This window comes from Neolamprologus multifasciatus, chromosome 23 (genome assembly GCF_963576455.1).
Source record: "Neolamprologus multifasciatus chromosome 23, fNeoMul1.2, whole genome shotgun sequence".
Classification (NCBI taxonomy): domain Eukaryota; kingdom Metazoa; phylum Chordata; class Actinopteri; order Cichliformes; family Cichlidae; genus Neolamprologus; species Neolamprologus multifasciatus.
In genome coordinates, this window is record NC_140460.1 from 27,905,930 (window position 1) to 27,932,857 (window position 26,928).

General features: G+C 48.1%; 27 non-coding genes across 27 annotated transcripts; 9 read left to right on the top strand and 18 right to left on the bottom strand.

Annotated features, from left to right (window-relative positions):
* Positions 1 to 403: 403 nt before the first annotated feature.
* trnag-gcc (transfer RNA glycine (anticodon GCC)) lies at positions 404 to 474 on the bottom strand. Its single transcript has one exon. It is a non-coding gene; the product is annotated as a tRNA-Gly (tRNA).
* Positions 475 to 596: 122 nt separating this feature from the next.
* On the top strand, positions 597 to 668 carry trnae-cuc (transfer RNA glutamic acid (anticodon CUC)). The gene has a single exon. It is a non-coding gene; the product is annotated as a tRNA-Glu (tRNA).
* A 1,182-nt stretch (positions 669 to 1,850) lies between these two features.
* Positions 1,851 to 1,923, bottom strand: trnam-cau (transfer RNA methionine (anticodon CAU)). Its single transcript has one exon. It is a non-coding gene; the product is annotated as a tRNA-Met (tRNA).
* A 4,143-nt stretch (positions 1,924 to 6,066) lies between these two features.
* On the bottom strand, positions 6,067 to 6,139 carry trnam-cau (transfer RNA methionine (anticodon CAU)). Its single transcript has one exon. It is a non-coding gene; the product is annotated as a tRNA-Met (tRNA).
* Positions 6,140 to 6,731: 592 nt separating this feature from the next.
* On the bottom strand, positions 6,732 to 6,802 carry trnag-gcc (transfer RNA glycine (anticodon GCC)). Its single transcript has one exon. It is a non-coding gene; the product is annotated as a tRNA-Gly (tRNA).
* A 122-nt stretch (positions 6,803 to 6,924) lies between these two features.
* trnae-cuc (transfer RNA glutamic acid (anticodon CUC)) lies at positions 6,925 to 6,996 on the top strand. The gene has a single exon. It is a non-coding gene; the product is annotated as a tRNA-Glu (tRNA).
* Positions 6,997 to 8,178: 1,182 nt separating this feature from the next.
* trnam-cau (transfer RNA methionine (anticodon CAU)) lies at positions 8,179 to 8,251 on the bottom strand. Its single transcript has one exon. It is a non-coding gene; the product is annotated as a tRNA-Met (tRNA).
* A 592-nt stretch (positions 8,252 to 8,843) lies between these two features.
* On the bottom strand, positions 8,844 to 8,914 carry trnag-gcc (transfer RNA glycine (anticodon GCC)). The gene has a single exon. It is a non-coding gene; the product is annotated as a tRNA-Gly (tRNA).
* A 122-nt stretch (positions 8,915 to 9,036) lies between these two features.
* On the top strand, positions 9,037 to 9,108 carry trnae-cuc (transfer RNA glutamic acid (anticodon CUC)). The gene has a single exon. It is a non-coding gene; the product is annotated as a tRNA-Glu (tRNA).
* Positions 9,109 to 10,290: 1,182 nt separating this feature from the next.
* On the bottom strand, positions 10,291 to 10,363 carry trnam-cau (transfer RNA methionine (anticodon CAU)). Its single transcript has one exon. It is a non-coding gene; the product is annotated as a tRNA-Met (tRNA).
* Positions 10,364 to 10,912: 549 nt separating this feature from the next.
* Positions 10,913 to 10,983, bottom strand: trnag-gcc (transfer RNA glycine (anticodon GCC)). Its single transcript has one exon. It is a non-coding gene; the product is annotated as a tRNA-Gly (tRNA).
* Positions 10,984 to 11,105: 122 nt separating this feature from the next.
* Positions 11,106 to 11,177, top strand: trnae-cuc (transfer RNA glutamic acid (anticodon CUC)). Its single transcript has one exon. It is a non-coding gene; the product is annotated as a tRNA-Glu (tRNA).
* A 1,184-nt stretch (positions 11,178 to 12,361) lies between these two features.
* On the bottom strand, positions 12,362 to 12,434 carry trnam-cau (transfer RNA methionine (anticodon CAU)). The gene has a single exon. It is a non-coding gene; the product is annotated as a tRNA-Met (tRNA).
* A 592-nt stretch (positions 12,435 to 13,026) lies between these two features.
* trnag-gcc (transfer RNA glycine (anticodon GCC)) lies at positions 13,027 to 13,097 on the bottom strand. The gene has a single exon. It is a non-coding gene; the product is annotated as a tRNA-Gly (tRNA).
* A 122-nt stretch (positions 13,098 to 13,219) lies between these two features.
* On the top strand, positions 13,220 to 13,291 carry trnae-cuc (transfer RNA glutamic acid (anticodon CUC)). The gene has a single exon. It is a non-coding gene; the product is annotated as a tRNA-Glu (tRNA).
* Positions 13,292 to 14,473: 1,182 nt separating this feature from the next.
* trnam-cau (transfer RNA methionine (anticodon CAU)) lies at positions 14,474 to 14,546 on the bottom strand. Its single transcript has one exon. It is a non-coding gene; the product is annotated as a tRNA-Met (tRNA).
* Positions 14,547 to 15,095: 549 nt separating this feature from the next.
* On the bottom strand, positions 15,096 to 15,166 carry trnag-gcc (transfer RNA glycine (anticodon GCC)). Its single transcript has one exon. It is a non-coding gene; the product is annotated as a tRNA-Gly (tRNA).
* A 122-nt stretch (positions 15,167 to 15,288) lies between these two features.
* Positions 15,289 to 15,360, top strand: trnae-cuc (transfer RNA glutamic acid (anticodon CUC)). The gene has a single exon. It is a non-coding gene; the product is annotated as a tRNA-Glu (tRNA).
* Positions 15,361 to 16,544: 1,184 nt separating this feature from the next.
* On the bottom strand, positions 16,545 to 16,617 carry trnam-cau (transfer RNA methionine (anticodon CAU)). Its single transcript has one exon. It is a non-coding gene; the product is annotated as a tRNA-Met (tRNA).
* A 549-nt stretch (positions 16,618 to 17,166) lies between these two features.
* On the bottom strand, positions 17,167 to 17,237 carry trnag-gcc (transfer RNA glycine (anticodon GCC)). The gene has a single exon. It is a non-coding gene; the product is annotated as a tRNA-Gly (tRNA).
* Positions 17,238 to 17,359: 122 nt separating this feature from the next.
* Positions 17,360 to 17,431, top strand: trnae-cuc (transfer RNA glutamic acid (anticodon CUC)). Its single transcript has one exon. It is a non-coding gene; the product is annotated as a tRNA-Glu (tRNA).
* A 1,184-nt stretch (positions 17,432 to 18,615) lies between these two features.
* On the bottom strand, positions 18,616 to 18,688 carry trnam-cau (transfer RNA methionine (anticodon CAU)). The gene has a single exon. It is a non-coding gene; the product is annotated as a tRNA-Met (tRNA).
* A 592-nt stretch (positions 18,689 to 19,280) lies between these two features.
* On the bottom strand, positions 19,281 to 19,351 carry trnag-gcc (transfer RNA glycine (anticodon GCC)). Its single transcript has one exon. It is a non-coding gene; the product is annotated as a tRNA-Gly (tRNA).
* A 122-nt stretch (positions 19,352 to 19,473) lies between these two features.
* trnae-cuc (transfer RNA glutamic acid (anticodon CUC)) lies at positions 19,474 to 19,545 on the top strand. Its single transcript has one exon. It is a non-coding gene; the product is annotated as a tRNA-Glu (tRNA).
* A 1,182-nt stretch (positions 19,546 to 20,727) lies between these two features.
* trnam-cau (transfer RNA methionine (anticodon CAU)) lies at positions 20,728 to 20,800 on the bottom strand. Its single transcript has one exon. It is a non-coding gene; the product is annotated as a tRNA-Met (tRNA).
* Positions 20,801 to 24,261: 3,461 nt separating this feature from the next.
* On the top strand, positions 24,262 to 24,333 carry trnae-cuc (transfer RNA glutamic acid (anticodon CUC)). Its single transcript has one exon. It is a non-coding gene; the product is annotated as a tRNA-Glu (tRNA).
* A 1,166-nt stretch (positions 24,334 to 25,499) lies between these two features.
* On the bottom strand, positions 25,500 to 25,572 carry trnam-cau (transfer RNA methionine (anticodon CAU)). Its single transcript has one exon. It is a non-coding gene; the product is annotated as a tRNA-Met (tRNA).
* Between the last annotated feature and the right edge of the window lie 1,356 nt (positions 25,573 to 26,928).

The window sequence follows — 26,928 nt, forward strand, 5'->3', positions numbered from 1 at the left end:
TGGATGAGTTGCCTTTGAAAAGTACTGTGTATCAAGTGAGGCTCAAGACACCATCTTCCCCCAAAACGGACCATTCTTCTTTTGTCTCGTAGTGCCTCTTAAATTAAATTCCTTAATTACAGCCACATTAGCTCCACTAATAAGACACACGGGTTTACCAGCAATGTCTGCAAACATATATTCAGTCACCCGCTGGCAGGCGACAATTCTAAGTCTGCCAATTGTTCCGCCAAATTCGCGCCACTCTCCAAAGTCTCCTCTCAACAACATCTTGACTTAATGCAGATACGATGTCCAACCCAAGTTTGGTTTGCACAGACTTCTTGTTCCAAATCTTGATGCCGTCTGGCCGCGACCGAGAACAAACTTAATGCCCCCCAAGGCCCCACGCATAAAGGAACTGTGCATTGGCCGGGAATCGAACCCGGGCCTCCCGCGTGGCAGGCGAGAATTCTACCACTGAACCAGCAATGCTCACGGACGTGCCAGTTTTCCCACCGAATTCGCGCCATTGCCCAAGCGCTCCTCTCGAGGCGCAACGGAAAATGTAGCCCGATACAGCCACGCGTCACTCATCAAGACACCTCTGTCGCACCTCCCTGATGGTCTAGTGGTCAGGATTCGGCGCTCTCACCGCCGCGGCCCGGGTTCGATTCCCGGTCAGGGAAACTGTGTTTTGACCCAGCTCCGGCTTACCCGAAAGGGACAAGCGGTAGACAATGGATGGGTTGCCTTTGCCACGTACTGTGTATCAAGCGAGGCTCAAGGCACCATCTCCCCCCAAAACGGACCATTCGTTGAAGCCGTCAACAAATGAAGCAGAGTTGCCAATTCTTCAAGCCCAGGATGGGCTGCCGTCTTGGAGGCGAAGTGTGTGACAGGAGATCCTAAAATGTGTGGCCGAACTGCGCATCAAAACATGCCTCGCGTGACGATAGAGCCCAACACCTCCAGTTTTTGAGACTTACGCATGGCAGGCGACAATTCTACCGCTGAGCTAACAACCCTTGCACGTCCACCAATTGTCCCGCTGAATTCGCGCCTCTCCAAAGTCTCCTCTCAAGACGCTTAAAATGGATGCACAAACTCTGTCACGTACTGTGCATCAAAGCACATCGCTTGCGTGAGGCTACAAGTCACTACCTTCTGTTTTCGAGATTCACGGGTGGCAGGCGACAGTTCTACTGCTGAGCCACCAGCCCTTACAAGTCTGCCAATTGTTCCGCCGAATTCGCGCCACTCTCCAAAGTCTCCTCTCAACAACATCTTGACTTAATGCCGATGCGATGTCCAACCCATGCTTGGTTTCCACAGACTTCTTGTTCCAACTTACCAGTCAGGCAAGAATGACTTCAAATTATCTCTCTCAATGGACCCTGTTGGCAAAGGAACTCCAGGCAACCTCCAGAGACTCAGCTCGGGAGCTGCTGATAACCAATTATCAGCCCTTGCTCATCCACTTCCAATGCAAAGACATTCCTAACCCTACCTGGACAAAGTGTCCAAGAAGAAATAACAGGTAGGAGTCATTTGGGAGCCAACGTGTGGTGCCCCGCAATTCTGACCTGAGAAAAGAAAGAGGAATTGTGGTGAAAGTTGGATGAAGTGGTTCCAGAGGGCCGGCACGCATCCATAGGGGAGGATCGCCTGCCACGTCTGAGTCTTGAAATCAAAGAGACGGGAAGGCTTTCCACGGGCAATGGCAGAATGATTTGCATTGATCCCTGTTCTCGATCTCGCATAAGAGGAGGCTGAAAATCCACTACAAACGGATGGTTCTTTGGCTCCAGCGTCCTCGAAATGGGTAGAAGTGGTACAAAATGGATGGACCAAGTCTGTACCAAAACACCTGCCTCGTGTGAGGCTCGAACTCACGACCTTCAGATTATGAGACTGATGCGCTGCCTACTGCGCCAACGAGGCTGAGAGCCAACCAGAAAATGGACGATTTCTCGAAGCTGCACGGAAAAAAAATTCAACTTGGACAAACAAAGGCAAGTCCCCAGGTATTTAAGCCCTGAACGGGTTTTGGAGGTGAAGAGTGCCACAGGAGATCCTAAAAATCTCCCAGCTCCGGCTAACCCGAAAGGGACAAGCGGTACACAATGGATGGGTTGCCTTTGCCACGTACTGTGTATCAAGTGAGGCTCAAGACACCATCTTCCCCCAAAACGGACCATTCTTCTTTTGTCTCGTAGTGCCTCTTAAATTAAATTCCTTAATTACAGCCACATTAGCTCCACTAATAAGACACACGGGTTTACCAGCAATGTCTGCAAACATATATTCAGTCACCCGCTGGCGCTGGCAGGCGACAATTCTAAGTCTGCCAATTGTTCCGCCGAATTCGCGCCACTCTCCAAAGTCTCCTCTCAACAACATCTTGACTTAATGCAGATACGATGTCCAACCCAAGTTTGGTTTGCACAGACTTCTTGTTCCAAATCTTGATGCCGTCTGGCCGCGACCAAACTTAATGCCCCACGCATAAAGGAACTGTGCATTGGCTGGGAATCGAACCCGGGCCTCCCGCGCGGGAGCCTGGGATTGTTTAGCTAAACGGCCCTAAACCGTTTCCCATTCATTCTCTATGGTAGTGCTGAACCACTACGGATGTAATATATTTTTGGCCACTACGGTCTTCCGGCGCTGTTGCGAGTTTGAGATGCGGCAATTTTTAAAAATCACAACTTTTAAATTTCGGGAGACGAAACAAGTAACGCACTGCTCGCAACACATCTCAACGATCCTCGTTCATTGATCAAAGGTAAGAAATGTCCTTTGGAATAAGAGTAAACCAACAGAATACATTTACAGGTGTATATTACAGGTAATAGACGTGTTGCGATTGCATTTACGAAGCATCCACCGCTCGGTTAAAGACGGTGGGAGTTTATCCGCTGTTGTAAAGTGGCACGGTAAAAAATTAATGAACGTGATCCTTAAATAAATTGCGTGTTTCATTGACGTGTTTTACTGTTAAATAAACTTGGTAGGTTTCTGACTGCTGTGACACTGACATTACTATAATGTGGTGTAATTAAATAATCGATAAATGGCTTGTTATGAGATGACATGCTAAATGACCTAACCTGCATTTTTTTAAAATTTGTATTGCATTCATGTTGTAATGGTCAGTAATCGTATCTATACGACAGTCGTGATATCTCACTAACATGAGCAATGCCCACTAGTGTAAGAATAAACAGGATATCTTAAATAGGTATGTCGATAATCTGCCCGCAGTTCTTATGTACCATGACTACTAAGCAGTTGGCACAAATTTTGCATTCAACCATGAAAGGTTTTTATTTACAGACGGAACAGTTTGTATTGTCTGAAGAAAAAACATTTTTATCGCAAATGTTGATTCAGATTTTGTCTCTTTTTGTTCTCTTGCATCCTGCTGTTAAACCCAGCCACAATGGAGTGGCAGGGAAATATATCTACTGCCCTTCAAAAGTGCATTCTCTGTACAGGGACAAGGGCATGGCCAAGGAGATGACCTGGAAGGAGTTTCAGGAGTCTCCTTTCTACGAGGCAGAGAGACAAAGATGGGTGGAAGAAAAAAGGAAATAGGGGAGAAACTGTTGATATTGTACATAATATAGTTTAGTTCTAGTTTTGTAATGTTTATTTTGTTTATATAAATAAAAACTGATTGTAAATATAAAAATGTAAATAAATTCTGTTCTGTAAAAATATCAGCACAGCTCTCTTCTTTATAACCTCTTACCTGTATGTTTATATATCTGTGTGTGCTCACCATCAGGTATTCAGTTTTAAAAAGCTCTGAGTGCTGCCCTGAAAGCTAACATATTATTTCTAAATCACTTCATGTAATGATAACAAGCCATCCGTTCTCTAGTGGGGTCTCACAGCTTTTATCTTCATAATCTTTCTGGTTGATTTGTAATATAAGAAACATGACTGCTGTCTTTTATCTGTGTGACTGTACAGCCTGTTTCAGACATGACAACCAGACAGTGTCTGAAGTTATCTTTAATACATGCAACACAGCTGGAGATAGTCCAGACACTTTCTCACTTCTGATGATAATATTTTTGGTTTAGGTATTGTTGCTTTCTGGCTTGAAGCTTATCTACAAAAGCAGTTCAATAAGGAGAGATCATGTGGAAAAACCGAACAGGATTTATTGAGATACAGAAATAAATGTAACTGTTAGGCAGTTAAACTCCAATGACCCATTATAGCAGAAGAAATCTCAGCAGTGACAGGATTTTGCACAAGCCACACCCCAGAGTCAAAATGCTGGTAGTGATGAAGATGGAGGCTGGGACAGGGTTCTGAGTGACCACGGTGAGGAGGAGAAAGGAGAGGAGGCGGGCTGCATAGCTGAGGATCTGAAATGCAGAATGGCAGAAGCAGAAGAGCAACAGATTTAAAGCATGCAGAGTGGAGGCTGGCATGCTCGGTGAAGGCAGGCAAGAGCATAACTGGAATAAAGTAATGATGTCAGTACTGAGTTTGTGCTGGAAAATGAATAGATATAAACTGGCAGCCACCAGGAAGCAGACAGATGACTTATTACACATCTTCCTTATTGAAATTATGCATAAGCTTAATTTTCTGTGCCAACAGAATGTATCTGAATTATAGTTTAAACTTTAATCTTTGTATTAAAAGTTGGATATCTCCATAACTGAAGAGTATATCTGGTTTGTGATGATACAGTTTATTCTGAGTTATGTAAACTTTCACACAGTTGTTGTGAAAGTTTTCCATTAAATAAACCCAACAGAGCCTTGGGTATAAACACCTTCTACAGAACCAAAAGGCAGTACACAGCTGTTTTCACACCTTTGGTCTTCAACCAGAGAAAAGTTCACACTCCCTTGCTTCCTCTTACAGTGGAGAAGACAAAAGATGAACTTTTCCCGTGTGAATGCCTGCTTCCAGCTTCCTGAGATACCTTCTGTTAGCAGCATGAATGTGTGAGACATTGAGGCAAAACACTATGATATAAATAGAATGATAATCAAACAATAAGAAAAAGCAAAGTGAAAAATAAATGTTATCCACATTAACTAAATTAAAAATGGTGTTTATCTTTTGATAATGTAACACAGCCTTTGTCCCAACCAGGACTCGAACCTGCGCTCAGACGATTCAGTGCCAAAAAAAATCCATTTTTTACGCTGGTTTAAAAGCTGCGATTTGATTGGCTGTTTCTCCGTTACAACTATACGCGGCGGGCCACCCTTGCACGTCCGCCAATTGTCCCGCTGAATTCGCGCCTCTCCAAAGTCTCCTCTCAAGACGCTTAAAATGGATGCACAAACTCTGTCACGTACTGTGCATCAAAGCATATCGCTTGCGTGAGGCTACAAGTCACTACCTTCTGATTTCGAGATTCACGGGTGGCAGGCGACAGTTCTACTGCTGAGCCACCAGCCCTTACAAGTCTGCCAATTGTTCCGCCGAATTCGCGCCACTCTCCAAAGTCTCCTCTCAACAACATCTTGACTTAATGCAGATGCGATGTCCAACCCAAGCTTGGTTTGCACAGACTTCTTGTTCCAACTTACCAGTCAGGCAAGAATGACTTCAAATTATCTCTCTCAATGGACCCTGTTGGCAAAGGAACTCCAGGCAACCTCCAGAGACTCAGCTCAGGAGCTGCTGATAACCAATTATCAGCCCTTGCTCATCCGCTTCCAATGCAAAGACATTCCTAACCCTACCTGGACAAAGTGTCCAAGAAGAAATAACAGGTAGGAGTCATTTGGGAGCCAACGTGTGGTGCCCCGCAATTCTGACCTGAGAAAAGAAAGAGGAATTGTGGTGAAAGTTGGATGAAGTGGTTCCAGAGGGCCGGCACGCATCCATAGGGGAGGATCACCTGCCACGTCTGAGTCTTGAAATCAAAGAGACGGGAAGGCTTTCCACGGGCAATGGCAGAATGATTTGCATTGATCCCTGTTCTAGATCTCGCATAAGAGGAGGCTGAAAATCCACTACAAACGGATGGTTCTTTGGCTCCAGCGTCCTCGAAATGGGTAGAAGTGGTACAAAATGGATGGACCAAGTCTGTACCAAAACACCTGCCTCGTGTGAGGCTCGAACTCACGACCTTCAGATTATGAGACTGACGCGCTGCCTACTGCGCCAACGAGGCTGAGAGCCAACCAGAAAATGGACGATTTCTCGAAGATGCATGGAAAAAAAATTCAACTTGGACAAACAAAGGCAAGTCCCCAGGTATTTAAGCCCTGAACGGGTTTTGGAGGTGAAGAGTGCCACAGGAGATCCTAAAAATCTCCCATCTCCGGCTAACCCGAAAGGGACAAGCAGTACACAATGGATGGGTTGCCTTTGCCACGTACTGTGTATCAAGTGAGGCTCAAGACACCATCTTCCCCCAAAACGGACCATTCTTCTTTTGTCTCGTAGTGCCGTCTTAAATTAAATTCCTTAATTACAGCCACATTAGCTCCACTAATAAGACACACGGGTTTACCAGCAATGTCTGTAAACATATATTCAGTCACCCGCTGGCGCTGGCAGGCGACAATTCTAAGTCTGCCAATTGTTCCGCCGAATTCGTGCCACTCTCCAAAGTCTCCTCTCAACAACATCTAACTTAATGCAGATACGATGTCCAACCCAAGTTTGGTTTGCACAGACTTCTTGTTCCAAATCTTGATGCCGTCTGGCAGCGACCGAGAACAAACTTAATGCCCCCCAAGGCCCCACGCATAAAGGAACTGTGCATTGGCCGGGAATCGAACCCGGGCCTCCCGCGTGGCAGGCGAGAATTCTACCACTGAACCACCAATGCTCACAGACGTGCTAGGTTTCCCACCGAATTCGCGCCATTGCCCAAGCGCTCCTCTCGAGGCGCAACGGAAAATGTAGCCCGATACAGCCACGCGTCACTCATCAAGACACCTCTGTCGCACCTCCCTGATGGTCTAGTGGTCAGGATTCGGCGCTCTCACCGCCGCGGCCCGGGTTCGATTCCCGGTCAGGGAAACTGTGTTTTGACCCAGCTCCGGCTTACCCGAAAGGGACAAGCGGTAGACAATGGATGGGTTGCCTTTGCCACGTACTGTGTATCAAGCGAGGCTCAAGGCACCATCTCCCCCCAAAACGGACCATTCGTTGAAGCCGTCAACAAATGAAGCAGAGTTGCCAGTTCTTCAAGCCCAGGATGGGCTGCCGTCTTGGAGGCGAAGTGTGTGACAGGAGATCCTAAAATGTGTGGCCGAACTGCGCATCAAAACATGCCTCGCGTGACGATAGAGCCCAACACCTCCAGTTTTTGAGACTTACGCATGGCAGGCGACAATTCTACCGCTGAGCTAACAACCCTTGCACGTCCGCCAATTGTCCTGCTGAATTCGCGCCTCTCCAAAGTCTCCTCTCAAGACGCTTAAAATGGATGCACAAACTCTGTCACGTACTGTGCATCAAAGCACATCGCTTGCGTGAGGCTACAAGTCACTACCTTCTGATTTCGAGATTCACGGGTGGTAGGCCACAGTTCTACTGCTGAGCCACCAGCCCTTACAAGTCTGCCAATTGTTCCGCCGAATTCGCGCCACTCTCCAAAGTCTCCTCTCAACAACATCTTGACTTAATGCCGATGCGATGTCCAACCCAAGCTTGGTTTCCACAGACTTCTTGTTCCAACTTACCAGTCAGGCAAGAATGACTTCAAATTATCTCTCTCAATGGACCCTGTTGGCAAAGGAACTCCAGGCAACCTCCAGAGACTCAGCTCGGGAGCTGCTGATAACCAATTATGAGCCCTTGCTCATCCACTTCCAATGCAAAGACATTCCTAACCCTACCTGGACAAAGTGTCCAAGAAGAAATAACAGGTAGGAGTCATTTGGGAGCCAACGTGTGGTGCCCCGCAATTCTGACCTGAGAAAAGAAAGAGGAATTGTGGTGAAAGTTGGATGAAGTGGTTCCAGAGGGCCGGCACGCATCCATAGGGGAGGATCGCCTGCCACGTCTGAGTCTTGAAATCAAAGAGACGGGAAGGCTTTCCACGGGCAATGGCAGAATGATTTGCATTGATCCCTGTTCTAGATCTCGCATAAGAGGAGGCTGAAAATCCACTACAAACGGATGGTTCTTTGGCTCCAGCGTCCTCGAAATGGGTAGAAGTGGTACAAAATGGATGGACCAAGTCTGTACCAAAACACCTGCCTCGTGTGAGGCTCGAACTCACGACCTTCAGATTATGAGATTGACGCGCTGCCTACTGCGCCAACGAGGCTGAGAGCCAACCAGAAAATGGACGATTTCTCGAAGCTGCACGGAAAAAAAATTCAACTTGGACAAACAAAGGCAAGTCCCCAGGTATTTAAGCCCTGAACGGGTTTTGGAGGTGAAGAGTGCCACAGGAGATCCTAAAAATCTCCCAGCTCCGGCTAACCCGAAAGGGACAAGCGGTACACAATGGATGGGTTGCCTTTGCCACGTACTGTGTATCAAGTGAGGCTCAAGACACCATCTTCCCCCAAAACGGACCATTCTTCTTTTGTCTCGTAGTGCCGTCTTAAATTAAATTCCTTAATTACAGCCACATTAGCTCCACTAATAAGACACACGGGTTTACCAGCAATGTCTGTAAACATATATTCAGCCACCCGCTGGCGCTGGCAGGCGACAATTCTAAGTCTGCCAATTGTTCCGCCGAATTCGCGCCACTCTCCAAAGTCTCCTCTCAACAACATCTAACTTAATGCAGATACGATGTCTAACCCAAGTTTGGTTTGCACAGACTTCTTGTTCCAAATCTTGATGCCGTCTGGCAGCGACCGAGAACAAACTTAATGCCCCCCAAGGCCCCACGCATAAAGGAACTGTGCATTGGCCGGGAATCGAACCCAGGCCTCCCGCGTGGCAGGCGAGAATTCTACCACTGAACCACCAACGCTCACAGACGTGCTAGTTTTCCCACCGAATTCGCGCCATTGCCCAAGCGCTCCTCTCGAGGCGCAACGGAAAATGTAGCCCGATACAGCCACGCGTCACTCATCAAGACACCTCTGTCGCACCTCCCTGATGGTCTAGTGGTCAGGATTCGGCGCTCTCACCGCCGCGGCCCGGGTTCGATTCCCGGTCAGGGAAACTGTGTTTTGACCCACCTCCGGCTTACCCGAAAGGGACAAGCGGTAGACAATGGATGGGTTGCCTTTGCCACGTACTGTGTATCAAGCGAGGCTCAAGGCACCATCTCCCCCCAAAACGGACCATTCGTTGAAGCCGTCAACAAATGAAGCAGAGTTGCCAGTTCTTCAAGCCCAGGAAGGGCTGCCGTCTTGGAGGCGAAGTGTGTGACAGGAGATCCTAAAATGTGTGGCCGAACTGCGCATCAAAACATGCCTCGCGTGACGATAGAGCCCAACACCTCCAGTTTTTGAGACTTACGCATGGCAGGCGACAATTCTACCGCTGAGCTAACAACCCTTGCACGTCCACCAATTGTCCCGCTGAATTCGCGCCTCTCCAAAGTCTCCTCTCAAGACGCTTAAAATGGATGCACAAACTCTGTCACGTACTGTGCATCAAAGCACATCGCTTGCGTGAGGCTACAAGTCACTACCTTCTGATTTCGAGATTCACGGGTGGCAGGCCACAGTTCTACTGCTGAGCCACCAGCCCTTACAAGTCTGCCAATTGTTCCGCCGAATTCGCGCCACTCTCCAAAGTCTCCTCTCAACAACATCTTGACTTAATGCCGATGCGATGTCCAACCCATGCTTGGTTTCCACAGACTTCTTGTTCCAACTTACCAGTCAGGCAAGAATGACTTCAAATTATCTCTCTCAATGGACCCTGTTGGCAAAGGAACTCCAGGCAACCTCCAGAGACTCAGCTCGGGAGCTGCTGATAACCAATTATCAGCCCTTGCTCATCCACTTCCAATGCAAAGACATTCCTAACCCTACCTGGACAAAGTGTCCAAGAAGAAATAACAGGTAGGAGTCATTTGGGAGCCAACGTGTGGTGCCCCGCAATTCTGACCTGAAAAAAGAAAAAGGAATTGTGGTGAAAGTTGGATGAAGTGGTTCCAGAGGGCCGGCACGCATCCATAGGGGAGGATCGCCTGCCACGTCTGAGTCTTGAAATCAAAGAGACGGGAAGGCTTTCCACGGGCAATGGCAGAATGATTTGCATTGATCCCTGTTCTAGATCTCGCATAAGAGGAGGCTGAAAATCCACTACAAACGGCTGGTTCTTTGGCTCCAGTGTCCTTGAAATGGGTAGAAGTGGTACAAAATGGATGGACCAAGTCTGTACCAAAAGACCTGCCTCGTGTGAGGCTCGAACTCACGACCTTCAGATTATGAGACTGACGCGCTGCCTACTGCGCCAACGAGGCTGAGAGCCAACCAGAAAATGGACGATTTCTCGAAGCTGCACGGAAAAAAAATTCAACTTGGACAAACAAAGGCAAGTCCCCAGGTATTTAAGCCCTGAACGGGTTTTGGAGGTGAAGAGTGCCACAGGAGATCCTAAAAATCTCCCAGCTCCGGCTAACCCGAAAGGGACAAGCGGTACACAATGGATGGGTTGCCTTTGCCACGTACTGTGTATCAAGTGAGTCTCGTAGTGCCGTCTTAAATTAAATTCCTTAATTACAGCCACATTAGCTCCACTAATAAGACACACGGGTTTACCAGCAATGTCTGTAAACATATATTCAGTCACCCGCTGGCGCTGGCAGGCGACAATTCTAAGTCTGCCAATTGTTCCGCCGAATTCGCGCCACTCTCCAAAGTCTCCTCTCAACAACATCTTGACTTAATGCAGATACGATGTCCAACCCAAGTTTGGTTTGCACAGACTTCTTGTTCCAAATCCTGATGCCATCTGGCCGCGACCGAGAACAAACTTAATGCCCCCGAAGGCCCCACGCATAAAGGAACTGTGCATTGGCCGGGAATCGAACCCGGGCCTCCCGCGTGGCAGGCGAGAATTCTACCACTGAACCACCAATGCTCACGGACGTGTCAGTTTTCCCACCGAATTCGCGCCATTGCCCAAGCGCTCCTCTCGAGGCGCAACGGAAAATGTAGCCCGATACAGCCACGCGTCACTCATCAAGACACCTCTGTCGCACCTCCCTGATGGTCTAGTGGTCAGGATTCGGCGCTCTCACCGCCGCGGCCCGGGTTCGATTCCCGGTCAGGGAAACTGTGTTTTGACCCAGCTCCGGCTTACCCGAAAGGGACAAGCGGTAGACAATGGATGGGTTGCCTTTGCCACGTACTGTGTATCAAGCGAGGCTCAAGGCACCATCTCCCCCCAAAACGGACCATTCGTTGAAGCCGTCAACAAATGAAGCAGAGTTGCCAGTTCTTCAAGCCCAGGATGGGCTGCCGTCTTGGAGGCGAAGTGTGTGACAGGAGATCCTAAAATGTGTGGCCGAACTGCGCATCAAAACATGCCTCGCGTGACGATAGAGCCCAACACCTCCAGTTTTTGAGACTTACGCATGGCAGGCGACAATTCTACCGCTGAGCTAACAACCCTTGCACGTCCGCCAATTGTCCCGCTGAATTCGCGCCTCTCTCCAAAGTCTCCTCTCAAGACGCTTAAAATGGATGCACAAACTCTGTCACGTACTGTGCATCAAAGCACATCGCTTGCGTGAGGCTACAAGTCACTACCTTCTGATTTCGAGATTCACGGGTGGCAGGTGACAGTTCTACTGCTGAGCCACCAGCCCTTACAAGTCTGCCAATTGTTCCGCCGAATTCGCGCCACTCTCCAAAGTCTCCTCTCAACAACATCTTGACTTAATGCAGATGCGATGTCCAACCCAAGCTTGGTTTGCACAGACTTCTTGTTCCAACTTACCAGTCAGGCAAGAATGACTTCAAATTATCTCTCTCAATGGACCCTGTTGGCAAAGGAACTCCAGGCAACCTCCAGAGACTCAGCTCGGGAGCTGCTGATAACCAATTATCAGCCCTTGCTCATCCGCTTCCAATGCAAAGACATTCCTAACCCTACCTGGACAAAGTGTCCAAGAAGAAATAACAGGTAGGAGTCATTTGGGAGCCAACGTGTGGTGCCCCACAATTCTGACCTGAGAAAAGAAAGAGGAATTGTGGTGAAAGTTGGATGAAGTGGTTCCAGAGGGCCGGCACGCATCCATAGGGGAGGATCGCCTGCCACGTCTGAGTCTTGAAATCAAAGAGACGGGAAGGCTGTCCACGGGCAATGGCAGAATGATTTGCATTGATCCCTGTTCTAGATCTCGCATAAGAGGAGGCTGAAAATCCACTACAAACGGATGGTTCTTTGGCTCCAGCGTCCTCGAAATGGGTAGAAGTGGTACAAAATGGATGGACCAAGTCTGTACCAAAACACCTGCCTCGTGTGAGGCTCGAACTCACGACCTTCAGATTATGAGACTGACGCGCTGCCTACTGCGCCAACGAGGCTGAGAGCCAACCAGAAAATGGACGATTTCTCGAAGCTGCACGGAAAAAAAATTCAACTTGGACAAACAAAGGCAAGTCCCCAGGTATTTAAGCCCTGAACGGGTTTTGGAGGTGAAGAGTGCCACAGGAGATCCTAAAAATCTCCCAGCTTCGGCTAACCCGAAAGGGACAAGCAGTACACAATGGATGGGTTGCCTTTGCCACGTACTGTGTATCAAGTGAGGCTCAAGACACCATCTTCCCCCAAAACGGACCATTCTTCTTTTGTCTCGTAGTGCCGTCTTAAATTAAATTCCTTAATTACAGCCACATTAGCTCCACTAATAAGACACACGGGTTTACCAGCAATGTCTGTAAACATATATTCAGTCACCCGCTGGCGCTGGCAGGCGACAATTCTAAGTGTGCCAATTGTTCCGCAGAATTCGCGCCACTCTCCAAAGTCTCCTCTCAACAACATCTAACTTAATGCAGATACGATGTCCAACCCAAGTTTGGTTTGCACAGACTTCTTGTTCCAAATCTTGATGCCGTCTGGCCGCGACCGAGAACAAACTTAATGCCCCCCAAGGCCCCACGCATAAAGGAACTGTGCATTGGCCGGGAATCGAACCCGGGCCTCCCGCGTGGCAGGCGAGAATTCTACCACTGAACCACCAATGCTCACGGACGTACCAGTTTTCCCACCGAATTCGCGCCATTGCCCAAGCGCTCCTCTCGAGGCGCAACGGAAAATGTAGCCCGATACAGCCACACGTCACTCATCAAGACACCTCTGTCGCACCTCACTGATGGTCTAGTGGTCAGGATTCGGCGCTCTCACCGCCGCGGCCAGGGTTCGATTCCCGGTCAGGGAAACTGTGTTTTGACCCAGCTCCGGCTTACCCGAAAGGGACAAGCGGTAGACAATGGATGGGTTGCCTTTGCCACGTACTGTGTATCAAGCGAGGCTCAAGGCACCATCTCCCCCCAAAACGGACCATTCGTTGAAGCCGTCAACAAATGAAGCAGAGTTGCCAGTTCTTCAAGCCCAGGAAGGGCTGCCGTCTTGGAGGCGAAGTGTGTGACAGGAGATCCTAAAATGTGTGGCCGAACTGCGCATCAAAACATGCCTCGCGTGACGATAGAGCCCAACACCTCCAGTTTTTGAGACTTACGCATGGCAGGCGACAATTCTACCGCTGAGCTAACAACCCTTGCACGTCCACCAATTGTCCCGCTGAATTCGCGCCTCTCCAAAGTCTCCTCTCAAGACGCTTAAAATGGATGCACAAACTCTGTCACGTACTGTGCATCAAAGCACATCGCTTGCGTGAGGCTACAAGTCACTACCTTCTGATTTCGAGATTCACGGGTGGCAGGCCACAGTTCTACTGCTGAGCCACCAGCCCTTACAAGTCTGCCAATTGTTCCGCCGAATTCGCGCCACTCTCCAAAGTCTCCTCTCAACAACATCTTGACTTAATGCCGATGCGATGTCCAACCCATGCTTGGTTTCCACAGACTTCTTGTTCCAACTTACCAGTCAGGCAAGAATGACTTCAAATTATCTCTCTCAATGGACCCTGTTGGCAAAGGAACTCCAGGCAACCTCCAGAGACTCAGCTCGGGAGCTGCTGATAACCAATTATCAGCCCTTGCTCATCCACTTCCAATGCAAAGACATTCCTAACCCTACCTGGACAAAGTGTCCAAGAAGAAATAACAGGTAGGAGTCATTTGGGAGCCAACGTGTGGTGCCCCGCAATTCTGACCTGAAAAAAGAAAAAGGAATTGTGGTGAAAGTTGGATGAAGTGGTTCCAGAGGGCCGGCACGCATCCATAGGGGAGGATCGCCTGCCACGTCTGAGTCTTGAAATCAAAGAGACGGGAAGGCTTTCCACGGGCAATGGCAGAATGATTTGCATTGATCCCTGTTCTAGATCTCGCATAAGAGGAGGCTGAAAATCCACTACAAACGGCTGGTTCTTTGGCTCCAGTGTCCTTGAAATGGGTAGAAGTGGTACAAAATGGATGGACCAAGTCTGTACCAAAAGACCTGCCTCGTGTGAGGCTCAAACTCACGACCTTCAGATTATGAGACTGACGCGCTGCCTACTGCGCCAACGAGGCTGAGAGCCAACCAGAAAATGGACGATTTCTCGAAGCTGCACGGAAAAAAAATTCAACTTGGACAAACAAAGGCAAGTCCCCAGGTATTTAAGCCCTGAACGGGTTTTGGAGGTGAAGAGTGCCACAGGAGATCCTAAAAATCTCCCAGCTCCGGCTAACCCGAAAGGGACAAGCGGTACACAATGGATGGGTTGCCTTTGCCACGTACTGTGTATCAAGTGAGTCTCGTAGTGCCGTCTTAAATTAAATTCCTTAATTACAGCCACATTAGCTCCACTAATAAGACACACGGGTTTACCAGCAATGTCTGTAAACATATATTCAGTCACCCGCTGGCGCTGGCAGGCGACAATTCTAAGTCTGCCAATTGTTCCGCCGAATTCGCGCCACTCTCCAAAGTCTCCTCTCAACAACATCTTGACTTAATGCAGATACGATGTCCAACCCAAGTTTGGTTTGCACAGACTTCTTGTTCCAAATCCTGATGCCATCTGGCCGCGACCGAGAACAAACTTAATGCCCCCGAAGGCCCCACGCATAAAGGAACTGTGCATTGGCCGGGAATCGAACCCGGGCCTCCCGCGTGGCAGGCGAGAATTCTACCACTGAACCACCAATGCTCACGGATGTGTCAGTTTTCCCACCGAATTCGCGCCATTGCCCAAGCGCTCCTCTCGAGGCGCAACGGAAAATGTAGCCCGATACAGCCACGCGTCACTCATCAAGACACCTCTGTCGCACCTCCCTGATGGTCTAGTGGTCAGGATTCGGCGCTCTCACCGCCGCGGCCCGGGTTCGATTCCCGGTCAGGGAAACTGTGTTTTGACCCAGCTCCGGCTTACCCGAAAGGGACAAGCGGTAGACAATGGATGGGTTGCCTTTGCCACGTACTGTGTATCAAGCGAGGCTCAAGGCACCATCTCCCCCCAAAACGGACCATTCGTTGAAGCCGTCAACAAATGAAGCAGAGTTGCCAGTTCTTCAAGCCCAGGATGGGCTGCCGTCTTGGAGGCGAAGTGTGTGACAGGAGATCCTAAAATGTGTGGCCGAACTGCGCATCAAAACATGCCTCGCGTGACGATAGAGCCCAACACCTCCAGTTTTTGAGACTTACGCATGGCAGGCGACAATTCTACCGCTGAGCTAACAACCCTTGCACGTCCGCCAATTGTCCCGCTGAATTCGCGCCTCTCTCCAAAGTCTCCTCTCAAGACGCTTAAAATGGATGCACAAACTCTGTCACGTACTGTGCATCAAAGCACATCGCTTGCGTGAGGCTACAAGTCACTACCTTCTGATTTCGAGATTCACGGGTGGCAGGTGACAGTTCTACTGCTGAGCCACCAGCCCTTACAAGTCTGCCAATTGTTCCGCCGAATTCGCGCCACTCTCCAAAGTCTCCTCTCAACAACATCTTGACTTAATGCAGATGCGATGTCCAACCCAAGCTTGGTTTGCACAGACTTCTTGTTCCAACTTACCAGTCAGGCAAGAATGACTTCAAATTATCTCTCTCAATGGACCCTGTTGGCAAAGGAACTCCAGGCAACCTCCAGAGACTCAGCTCGGGAGCTGCTGATAACCAATTATCAGCCCTTGCTCATCCGCTTCCAATGCAAAGACATTCCTAACCCTACCTGGACAAAGTGTCCAAGAAGAAATAACAGGTAGGAGTCATTTGGGAGCCAACGTGTGGTGCCCCACAATTCTGACCTGAGAAAAGAAAGAGGAATTGTGGTGAAAGTTGGATGAAGTGGTTCCAGAGGGCCGGCACGCATCCATAGGGGAGGATCGCCTGCCACGTCTGAGTCTTGAAATCAAAGAGACGGGAAGGCTGTCCACGGGCAATGGCAGAATGATTTGCATTGATCCCTGTTCTAGATCTCGCATAAGAGGAGGCTGAAAATCCACTACAAACGGCTGGTTCTTTGGCTCCAGTGTCCTTGAAATGGGTAGAAGTGGTACAAAATGGATGGACCAAGTCTGTACCAAAAGACCTGCCTCGTGTGAGGCTCGAACTCACGACCTTCAGATTATGAGACTGACGCGCTGCCTACTGCGCCAACGAGGCTGAGAGCCAACCAGAAAATGGACGATTTCTCGAAGCTGCACGGAAAAAAAATTCAACTTGGACAAACAAAGGCAAGTCCCCAGGTATTTAAGCCCTGAACGGGTTTTGGAGGTGAAGAGTGCCACAGGAGATCCTAAAAATCTCCCAGCTCCGGCTAACCCGAAAGGGACAAGCGGTACACAATGGATGGGTTGCCTTTGCCACGTACTGTGTATCAAGTGAGTCTCGTAGTGCCGTCTTAAATTAAATTCCTTAATTACAGCCACATTAGCTCCACTAATAAGACACACGGGTTTACCAGCAATGTCTGTAAACATATATTCAGTCACCCGCTGGCGCTGGCAGGCGACAATTCTAAGTCTGCCAATTGTTCCGCCGAATTCGCGCCACTCTCCAAAGTCTCCTCTCAACAACATCTTGACTTAATGCAGATACGATGTCCAACCCAAGTTTGGTTTGCACAGACTTCTTGTTCCAAATCCTGATGCCATCTGGCCGCGACCGAGAACAAACTTAATGCCCCCGAAGGCCCCACGCATAAAGGAACTGTGCATTGGCCGGGAATCGAACCCGGGCCTCCCGCGTGGCAGGCGAGAATTCTACCACTGAACCACCAATGCTCACGGACGTGTCAGTTTTCCCACCGAATTCGCGCCATTGCCCAAGCGCTCCTCTCGAGGCGCAACGGAAAATGTAGCCCGATACAGCCACGCGTCACTCATCAAGACACCTCTGTCGCACCTCCCTGATGGTCTAGTGGTCAGGATTCGGCGCTCTCACCGCCGCGGCCCGGGTTCGATTCCCGGTCAGGGAAACTGTGTTTTGACCCAGCTCCGGCTTACCCGAAAGGGACAAGCGGTAGACAATGGATGGGTTGCCTTTGCCACGTACTGTGTATCAAGCGAGGCTCAAGGCACCATCTCCCCCCAAAACGGACCATTCGTTGAAGCCGTCAACAAATGAAGCAGAGTTGCCAGTTCTTCAAGCCCAGGATGGGCTGCCGTCTTGGAGGCGAAGTGTGTGACAGGAGATCCTAAAATGTGTGGCCGAACTGCGCATCAAAACATGCCTCGCGTGACGATAGAGCCCAACACCTCCAGTTTTTGAGACTTACGCATGGCAGGCGACAATTCTACCGCTGAGCTAACAACCCTTGCACGTCCGCCAATTGTCCCGCTGAATTCGCGCCTCTCTCCAAAGTCTCCTCTCAAGACGCTTAAAATGGATGCACAAACTCTGTCACGTACTGTGCATCAAAGCACATCGCTTGCGTGAGGCTACAAGTCACTACCTTCTGATTTCGAGATTCACGGGTGGCAGGTGACAGTTCTACTGCTGAGCCACCAGCCCTTACAAGTCTGCCAATTGTTCCGCCGAATTCGCGCCACTCTCCAAAGTCTCCTCTCAACAACATCTTGACTTAATGCAGATGCGATGTCCAACCCAAGCTTGGTTTGCACAGACTTCTTGTTCCAACTTACCAGTCAGGCAAGAATGACTTCAAATTATCTCTCTCAATGGACCCTGTTGGCAAAGGAACTCCAGGCAACCTCCAGAGACTCAGCTCGGGAGCTGCTGATAACCAATTATCAGCCCTTGCTCATCCGCTTCCAATGCAAAGACATTCCTAACCCTACCTGGACAAAGTGTCCAAGAAGAAATAACAGGTAGGAGTCATTTGGGAGCCAACGTGTGGTGCCCCACAATTCTGACCTGAGAAAAGAAAGAGGAATTGTGGTGAAAGTTGGATGAAGTGGTTCCAGAGGGCCGGCACGCATCCATAGGGGAGGATCGCCTGCCACGTCTGAGTCTTGAAATCAAAGAGACGGGAAGGCTGTCCACGGGCAATGGCAGAATGATTTGCATTGATCCCTGTTCTAGATCTCGCATAAGAGGAGGCTGAAAATCCACTACAAACGGATGGTTCTTTGGCTCCAGCGTCCTCGAAATGGGTAGAAGTGGTACAAAATGGATGGACCAAGTCTGTACCAAAACACCTGCCTCGTGTGAGGCTCGAACTCACGACCTTCAGATTATGAGACTGACGCGCTGCCTACTGCGCCAACGAGGCTGAGAGCCAACCAGAAAATGGACGATTTCTCGAAGCTGCACGGAAAAAAAATTCAACTTGGACAAACAAAGGCAAGTCCCCAGGTATTTAAGCCCTGAACGGGTTTTGGAGGTGAAGAGTGCCACAGGAGATCCTAAAAATCTCCCAGCTTCGGCTAACCCGAAAGGGACAAGCAGTACACAATGGATGGGTTGCCTTTGCCACGTACTGTGTATCAAGTGAGGCTCAAGACACCATCTTCCCCCAAAACGGACCATTCTTCTTTTGTCTCGTAGTGCCGTCTTAAATTAAATTCCTTAATTACAGCCACATTAGCTCCACTAATAAGACACACGGGTTTACCAGCAATGTGTGTAAACATATATTCAGTCACCCGCTGGCGCTGGCAGGCGACAATTCTAAGTGTGCCAATTGTTCCGCAGAATTCGCGCCACTCTCCAAAGTCTCCTCTCAACAACATCTAACTTAATGCAGATACGATGTCCAACCCAAGTTTGGTTTGCACAGACTTCTTGTTCCAAATCTTGATGCCGTCTGGCCGCGACCGAGAACAAACTTAATGCCCCCCAAGGCCCCACGCATAAAGGAACTGTGCATTGGCCGGGAATCGAACCCGGGCCTCCCGCGTGGCAGGCGAGAATTCTACCACTGAACCACCAATGCTCACGGACGTACCAGTTTTCCCACCGAATTCGCGCCATTGCCCAAGCGCTCCTCTCGAGGCGCAACGGAAAATGTAGCCCGATACAGCCACGCGTCACTCATCAAGACACCTCTGTCGCACCTCACTGATGGTCTAGTGGTCAGGATTCGGCGCTCTCACCGCCGCGGCCAGGGTTCGATTCCCGGTCAGGGAAACTGTGTTTTGACCCAGCTCCGGCTTACCCGAAAGGGACAAGCGGTAGACAATGGATGGGTTGCCTTTGCCACGTACTGTGTATCAAGCGAGGCTCAAGGCACCATCTCCCCCCAAAACGGACCATTCGTTGAAGCCGTCAACAAATGAAGCAGAGTTGCCAATTCTTCAAGCCCAGGATGGGCTGCCGTCTTGGAGGCGAAGTGTGTGACAGGAGATCCTAAAATGTGTGGCCGAACTGCGCATCAAAACATGCCTCGCTTGACGATAGAGCCCAACACCTCCAGTTTTTGAGACTTACACATGGCAGGCGACAATTCTACCGCTGAGCTAACAACCCTTGCACGTCCGCCAATTGTCCCGCTGAATTCGCGCCTCTCCAAAGTCTCCTCTCAAGACGCTTAAAATGGATGCACAAACTCTGTCACGTACTGTGCATCAAAGCACATCGCTTGCGTGAGGCTACAAGTCACTATCTTCTGATTTCGAGATTCACGGGTGGCAGGCGACAGTTCTACTGCTGAGCCACCAGCCCTTACAAGTCTGCCAATTGTTCCGCCGAATTCGCGCCACTCTCCAAAGTCTCCACTCAACAACATCTTGACTTAATGCAGATGCGATGTCCAACCCAAGCTTGGTTTGCACAGACTTCTTGTTCCAACTTACCAGTCAGGCAAGAATGACTTCAAATTATCTCTCTCAATGGACCCTGTTGGCAAAGGAACTCCAGGCAACCTCCAGAGACTCAGCTCGGGAGCTGCTGATAACCAATTATCAGCCCTTGCTCATCCGCTTCCAATGCAAAGACATTCCTAACCCTACCTGGACAAAGTGTCCAAGAAGAAATAACAGGTAGGAGTCATTTGGGAGCCAACGTGTGGTGCCCCGCAATTCTGACCTGAGAAAAGAAAGAGGAATTGTGGTGAAAGTTGGATGAAGTGGTTCCAGAGGGCCGGCACGCATCCATAGGGGAGGATCGCCTGCCACGTCTGAGTCTTGAAATCAAAGAGACGGGAAGGCTTTCCACGGGCAATGGCAGAATGATTTGCATTGATCCCTGTTCTAGATCTCGCATAAGAGGAGGCTGAAAATCCACTACAAACGGATGGTTCTTTGGCTCCAGCGTCCTCGAAATGGGTAGAAGTGGTACAAAATGGATGGACCAAGTCTGTACCAAGACACCTGCCTCGTGTGAGGCTCGAACTTACGACCTTCAGATTATGAGACTGACGCGCTGCCTACTGCGCCAACGAGGCTGAGAGCCAACCAGAAAATGGACGATTTCTCGAAGCTGCACGGAAAAAAAATTCAACTTGGACAAACAAAGGCAAGTCCCCAGGTATTTAAGCCCTGAACGGGTTTTGGAGGTGAAGAGTGCCACAGGAGATCCTAAAAATCTCCCAGCTCCGGCTAACCCGAAAGGGACAAGCGGTACACAATGGATGGGTTGCCTTTGCCACGTACTGTGTATCAAGTGAGGCTCAAGACACCATCTTCCCCCAAAACGGACCATTCTTCTTTTGTCTCGTAGTGCCGTCTTAAATTAAATTCCTTAATTACAGCCACATTAGCTCCACTAATAAGACACACGGGTTTACCAGCAATGTCTGTAAACATATATTCAGTCACCCGCTGGCGCTGGCAGGCGACAATTCTAAGTCTGCCAATTGTTCCGCCGAATTCGCGCCACTCTCCAAAGTCTCCTCTCAAAAACATCTTAACTTAATGCAGATACGATGTCCAACCCAAGTTTGGTTTGCACAGACTTCTTGTTCCAAATCTTGATGCCGTCTGGCCGCGACCGAGAACAAACTTAATGCCCCCCAAGCATAAAGGAACTGTGCATTGGCCGGGAATCGAACCCGGGCCTCCCGCCCGGGAGCCTGGGATTGTTTAGCTAAACGGCCTAAACCGTTTCCCATTCATTCTCTATGGTAGTGCTAAACCACTACGGATGTAATATATTTTTGGCCACTACGGTCTTCCGGCGCTGTTGCGAGTTTGAGATGCGGCAATTTTTCAAAATCACAATTTTCGGGAGACGAAACAAGTAACGCACTGCTCGCAACACATCTCAACGATCCTCGTTCATTGATCAAAGGTAAGAAATGTCCTTTGGAATAAGAGTAAACCAACAGAATACATTTACAGGTGTATATTACAGGTAATAGACGTGTTGCGATTGCATTTACGAAGCATCCACCGCTCGGTTAAAGACGGTGGGAGTTTATCCGCTGTTGTAAAGTGGCACGGTAAAAAATTAATGAACGTGATCCTTAAATAAATTGCGTGTTTCATTGACGCGTTTTACTGTTAAATAAACTTGGTAGGTTTCTGACTGCTGTGACACTGACATTACTATAATGTGGTGTAATTAAATAATCGATAAATGGCTTGTTATGAGATGACATGCTAAATGACCTAACCTGCATTTTTTTAAAATTTGTATTGCATTCATGTTGTAATGGTCAGTAATCGTATCTATACGACAGTCGTGATATCTCACTAACATGAGCAATGCCCACTAGTGTAAGAATAAACAGGATATCTTAAATAGGTATGTCGATAATCTGCCCGCAGTTCTTATGTACCATGACTACTAAGCAGTTGGCACAAATTTTGCATTCAACCATGAAAGGTTTTTATTTACAGACGGAACAGTTTGTATTGTCTGAAGAAAAAACATTTTTATCGCAAATGTTGATTCAGATTTTGTCTCTTTTTGTTCTCTTGCATCCTGCTGTTAAACCCAGCCACAATGGAGTGGCAGGGAAATATATCTACTGCCCTTCAAAAGTGCATTCTCTGTACAGGGACAAGGGCATGGCCAAGGAGATGACCTGGAAGGAGTTTCAGGAGTCTCCTTTCTACGAGGCAGAGAGACAAAGATGGGTGGAAGAAAAAAGGAAATAGGGGAGAAACTGTTGATATTGTACATAATATAGTTTAGTTCTAGTTTTGTAATGTTTATTTTGTTTATATAAATAAAAACTGATTGTAAATATAAAAATGTAAATAAATTCTGTTCTGTAAAAATATCAGCACAGCTCTCTTCTTTATAACCTCTTACCTGTATGTTTATATATCTGTGTGTGCTCACCATCAGGTATTCAGTTTTAAAAAGCTCTGAGTGCTGCCCTGAAAGCTAACATATTATTTCTAAATCACTTCATGTAATGATAACAAGCCATCCGTTCTCTAGTGGGGTCTCACAGCTTTTATCTTCATAATCTTTCTGGTTGATTTGTAATATAAGAAACATGACTGCTGTCTTTTATCTGTGTGACTGTACAGCCTGTTTCAGACATGACAACCAGACAGTGTCTGAAGTTATCTTTAATACATGCAACACAGCTGGAGATAGTCCAGACACTTTCTCACTTCTGATGATAATATTTTTGGTTTAGGTATTGTTGCTTTCTGGCTTGAAGCTTATCTACAAAAGCAGTTCAATAAGGAGAGATCATGTGGAAAAACCGAACAGGATTTATTGAGATACAGAAATAAATGTAACTGTTAGGCAGTTAAACTCCAATGACCCATTATAGCAGAAGAAATCTCAGCAGTGACAGGATTTTGCACAAGCCACACCCCAGAGTCAAAATGCTGGTAGTGATGAAGATGGAGGCTGGGACAGGGTTCTGAGTGACCACGGTGAGGAGGAGAAAGGAGAGGAGGCGGGCTGCATAGCTGAGGATCTGAAATGCAGAATGGCAGAAGCAGAAGAGCAACAGATTTAAAGCATGCAGAGTGGAGGCTGGCATGCTCGGTGAAGGCAGGCAAGAGCATAACTGGAATAAAGTAATGATGTCAGTACTGAGTTTGTGCTGGAAAATGAATAGATATAAACTGGCAGCCACCAGGAAGCAGACAGATGACTTATTACACATCTTCCTTATTGAAATTATGCATAAGCTTAATTTTCTGTGCCAACAGAATGTATCTGAATTATAGTTTAAACTTTAATCTTTGTATTAAAAGTTGGATATCTCCATAACTGAAGAGTATATCTGGTTTGTGATGATACAGTTTATTCTGAGTTATGTAAACTTTCACACAGTTGTTGTGAAAGTTTTCCATTAAATAAACCCAACAGAGCCTTGGGTATAAACACCTTCTACAGAACCAAAAGGCAGTACACAGCTGTTTTCACACCTTTGGTCTTCAACCAGAGAAAAGTTCACACTCCCTTGCTTCCTCTTACAGTGGAGAAGACAAAAGATGAACTTTTCCCGTGTGAATGCCTGCTTCCAGCTTCCTGAGATACCTTCTGTTAGCAGCATGAATGTGTGAGACATTGAGGCAAAACACTATGATATAAATAGAATGATAATCAAACAATAAGAAAAAGCAAAGTGAAAAATAAATGTTATCCACATTAACTAAATTAAAAATGGTGTTTATCTTTTGATAATGTAACACAGCCTTTGTCCCAACCAGGACTCGAACCTGCGCTCAGACGATTCAGTGCCAAAAAAAATCCATTTTTTACGCTGGCTTAAAAGCTGCGATTTGATTGGCTGTTTCTCCGTTACACCTATACGCGGCGGGCCCCCGCGTGGCAGGCGAGAATTCTACCACTGAACCACCAATGCTCATAGACGTGCCAGTTTTCCCACCGAATTCGCACCATTGCCCAAGCGCTCCTCTCGAGGCGCAACAGAAAATGTAGCCCGATACAGCCACGCGTCACTCATCAAGACACCTCTGTCGCACCTCCCTGATGGTCTAGTGGTCAGGATTCGGCGCTCTCACCGCCGCGGCCCGGGTTCGATTCCCGGTCAGGGAAACTGTGTTTTGACCCAGCTCCGGCTTACCCGAAAGGGACAAGCGGTAGACTATGGATGGGTTGCCTTTGCCACGTACTGTGTATCAAGCCAGGCTCAAGGCACCATCTTCCCCCAAAACGGACCATTTGTTGAAGCAGAGTTGCCAGTTCTTCAAGCCCAGGATGGGCTGCCGTCTTGGAGGCGAAGTGTGTGACAGCAGATCCTAAAATGTGTGGCCGAACTGCGCATCAAAACATGCCTCGCATGACGATAGAGCCCAACACCTCCAGTTTTTGAGACTTATGCATGGCAGGCAACAATTCTACCGCTGAGCTAACAACCCTTGCACGTCCGCCAATTGTCCCGCTGAATTCGCGCCTCTCCAAAGTCTCCTCTCAAGACGCTTAAAATGGATGCACAAACTCTGTCACGTACTGTGCATCAAAGCATATCGCTTGCGTGAGGCTACAAGTCACTACCTTCTGATTTTGAGATTCACGGGTGGCAGGCGACAGTTCTACTGCTGAGCCACCAGCCCTTACAAGTCTGCCAATTGTTCCGCCGAATTCGCGCCACTCTCCAAAGTCTCCTCTCAACAACATCTTGACTTAATACAGATGCGATGTCCAACCCAAGCTTGGTTTGCACAGACTTCTTGTTCCAACTTACCAGTCAGGCAAGAATGACTTCAAATTATCTCTCTCAATGGACCCTGTTGGCAAAGGAACTCCAGGCAACCTCCAGAGACTCAGCTCGGGAGCTGCTGATAACCAATTATCAGCCCTTGCTCATCCGCTTCCAATGCAAAGACATTCCTAACCCTACCTGGACAAAGTGTCCAAGAAGAAATAACAGGTAGGAGTCATTTGGGAGCCAACGTGTGGTGCCCCGCAATTCTGACCTGAGAAAAGAAAGAGGAATTGTGGTGAAAGTTGGATGAAGTGGTTCCAGAGGGCCGGCACGCATCCATAGGGGAGGATCGCCTGCCACGTCTGAGTCTTGAAATCAAAGAGACGGGAAGGCTTTCCACGGGCAATGGCAGAATAATTTGCATTGATCCCTGTTCTAGATCTCGCATAAGAGGAGGCTGAAAATCCACTACAAACGGATGGTTCTTTGGCTCCAGCGTCCTCGAAATGGGTAGAAGTGGTACAAAATGGATGGACCAAGTCTGTACCAAAACACCTGCCTCGTGTGAGGCTCGAACTCACGACCTTCCGATTATGAGACTGAAGCGCTGCCTACTGCGCCAACGAGGCTGAGAGCCAACCAGAAAATGGACGATTTCTCGAAGCTGCACGGAAAAAAAATTCAACTTGGACAAACAAAGGCAAGTCCCCAGGTATTTAAGCCCTGAACGGGTTTTGGAGGTGAAGAGTGCCACAGGAGATCCTAAAAATCTCCCAGCTCCGGCTAACCCGAAAGGGACAAGCGGTACACAATGGATGGGTTGCCTTTGCCACGTACTGTGTATCAAGTGAGGCTCAAGACACCATCTTCCCCCAAAACGGACCATTCTTCTTTTGTCTCGTAGTGCCGTCTTAAATTAAATTCCTTAATTACAGCCACATTAGCTCCACTAATAAGACACACGGGTTTACCAGCAATGTCTGTAAACATATATTCAGTCACCCGCTGGCGCTGGCAGGCGACAATTCTAAGTCTGCCAATTGTTCCGCTGAACTCGCGCCACTCTCCAAAGTCTCCTCTCAACAACATCTTGACTTAATGCAGATACGATGTCCAACCCAAGTTTGGTTTGCACAGACTTCTTGTTCCAAATCTTGATGCCGTCTGGCCGCGACCGAGAACAAACTTAATGCCCCACGCATAAAGGAACTGTGCATTGGCCGGGAATCGAACCCGGGCCTCCCGCGCGGGAGCCTGGGATTGTTTAGCTAAACGGCCTAAACCGTTTCCCATTCATTCTCTATGGTAGTGCTAAACCACTACGGATGTAATATATTTTTGGCCACTACGGTCTTCCGGCGCTGTTGCGAGTTTGAGATGCGGCAATTTTTAAAAATCACAATTTTCGGGAGACGAAACAAGTAACGCACTGCTCGCAACACATCTCAACGATCCTCGTTCATTGATCAAAGGTAAGAAATGTCGTTTGGAATAAGAGTAAACCAACAGAATACATTTACAGGTGTATATTACAGGTAATAGACGTGTTGCGATTGCATTTACGAAGCATCCACCGCTCGGTTAAAGACGGTGGGAGTTTATCCGCTGTTGTAAAGTGGCACGGTAAAAAATGAATGAACGTGATCCTTAAATAAATTGCGTGTTTCATTGACGTGTTTTACTGTTAAATAAACTTGGTAGGTTTCTGACTGCTGTGACACTGACATTACTATAATGTGGTGTAATTAAATAATCGATAAATGGCTTGTTATGAGATGACATGCTAAATGACCTAACCTGCATTTTTTAAAAATTTGTATTGCATTCATGTTGTAATGGTCAGTAATCGTATCTATACGACAGTCGTGATATCTCACTAACATGAGCAATGCCCACTAGTGTAAGAATAAACAGGATATCTTAAATAGGTATGTCGATAATCTGCAGTTCTTATGTACCATGACTACTAAGCAGTTGGCACAAAT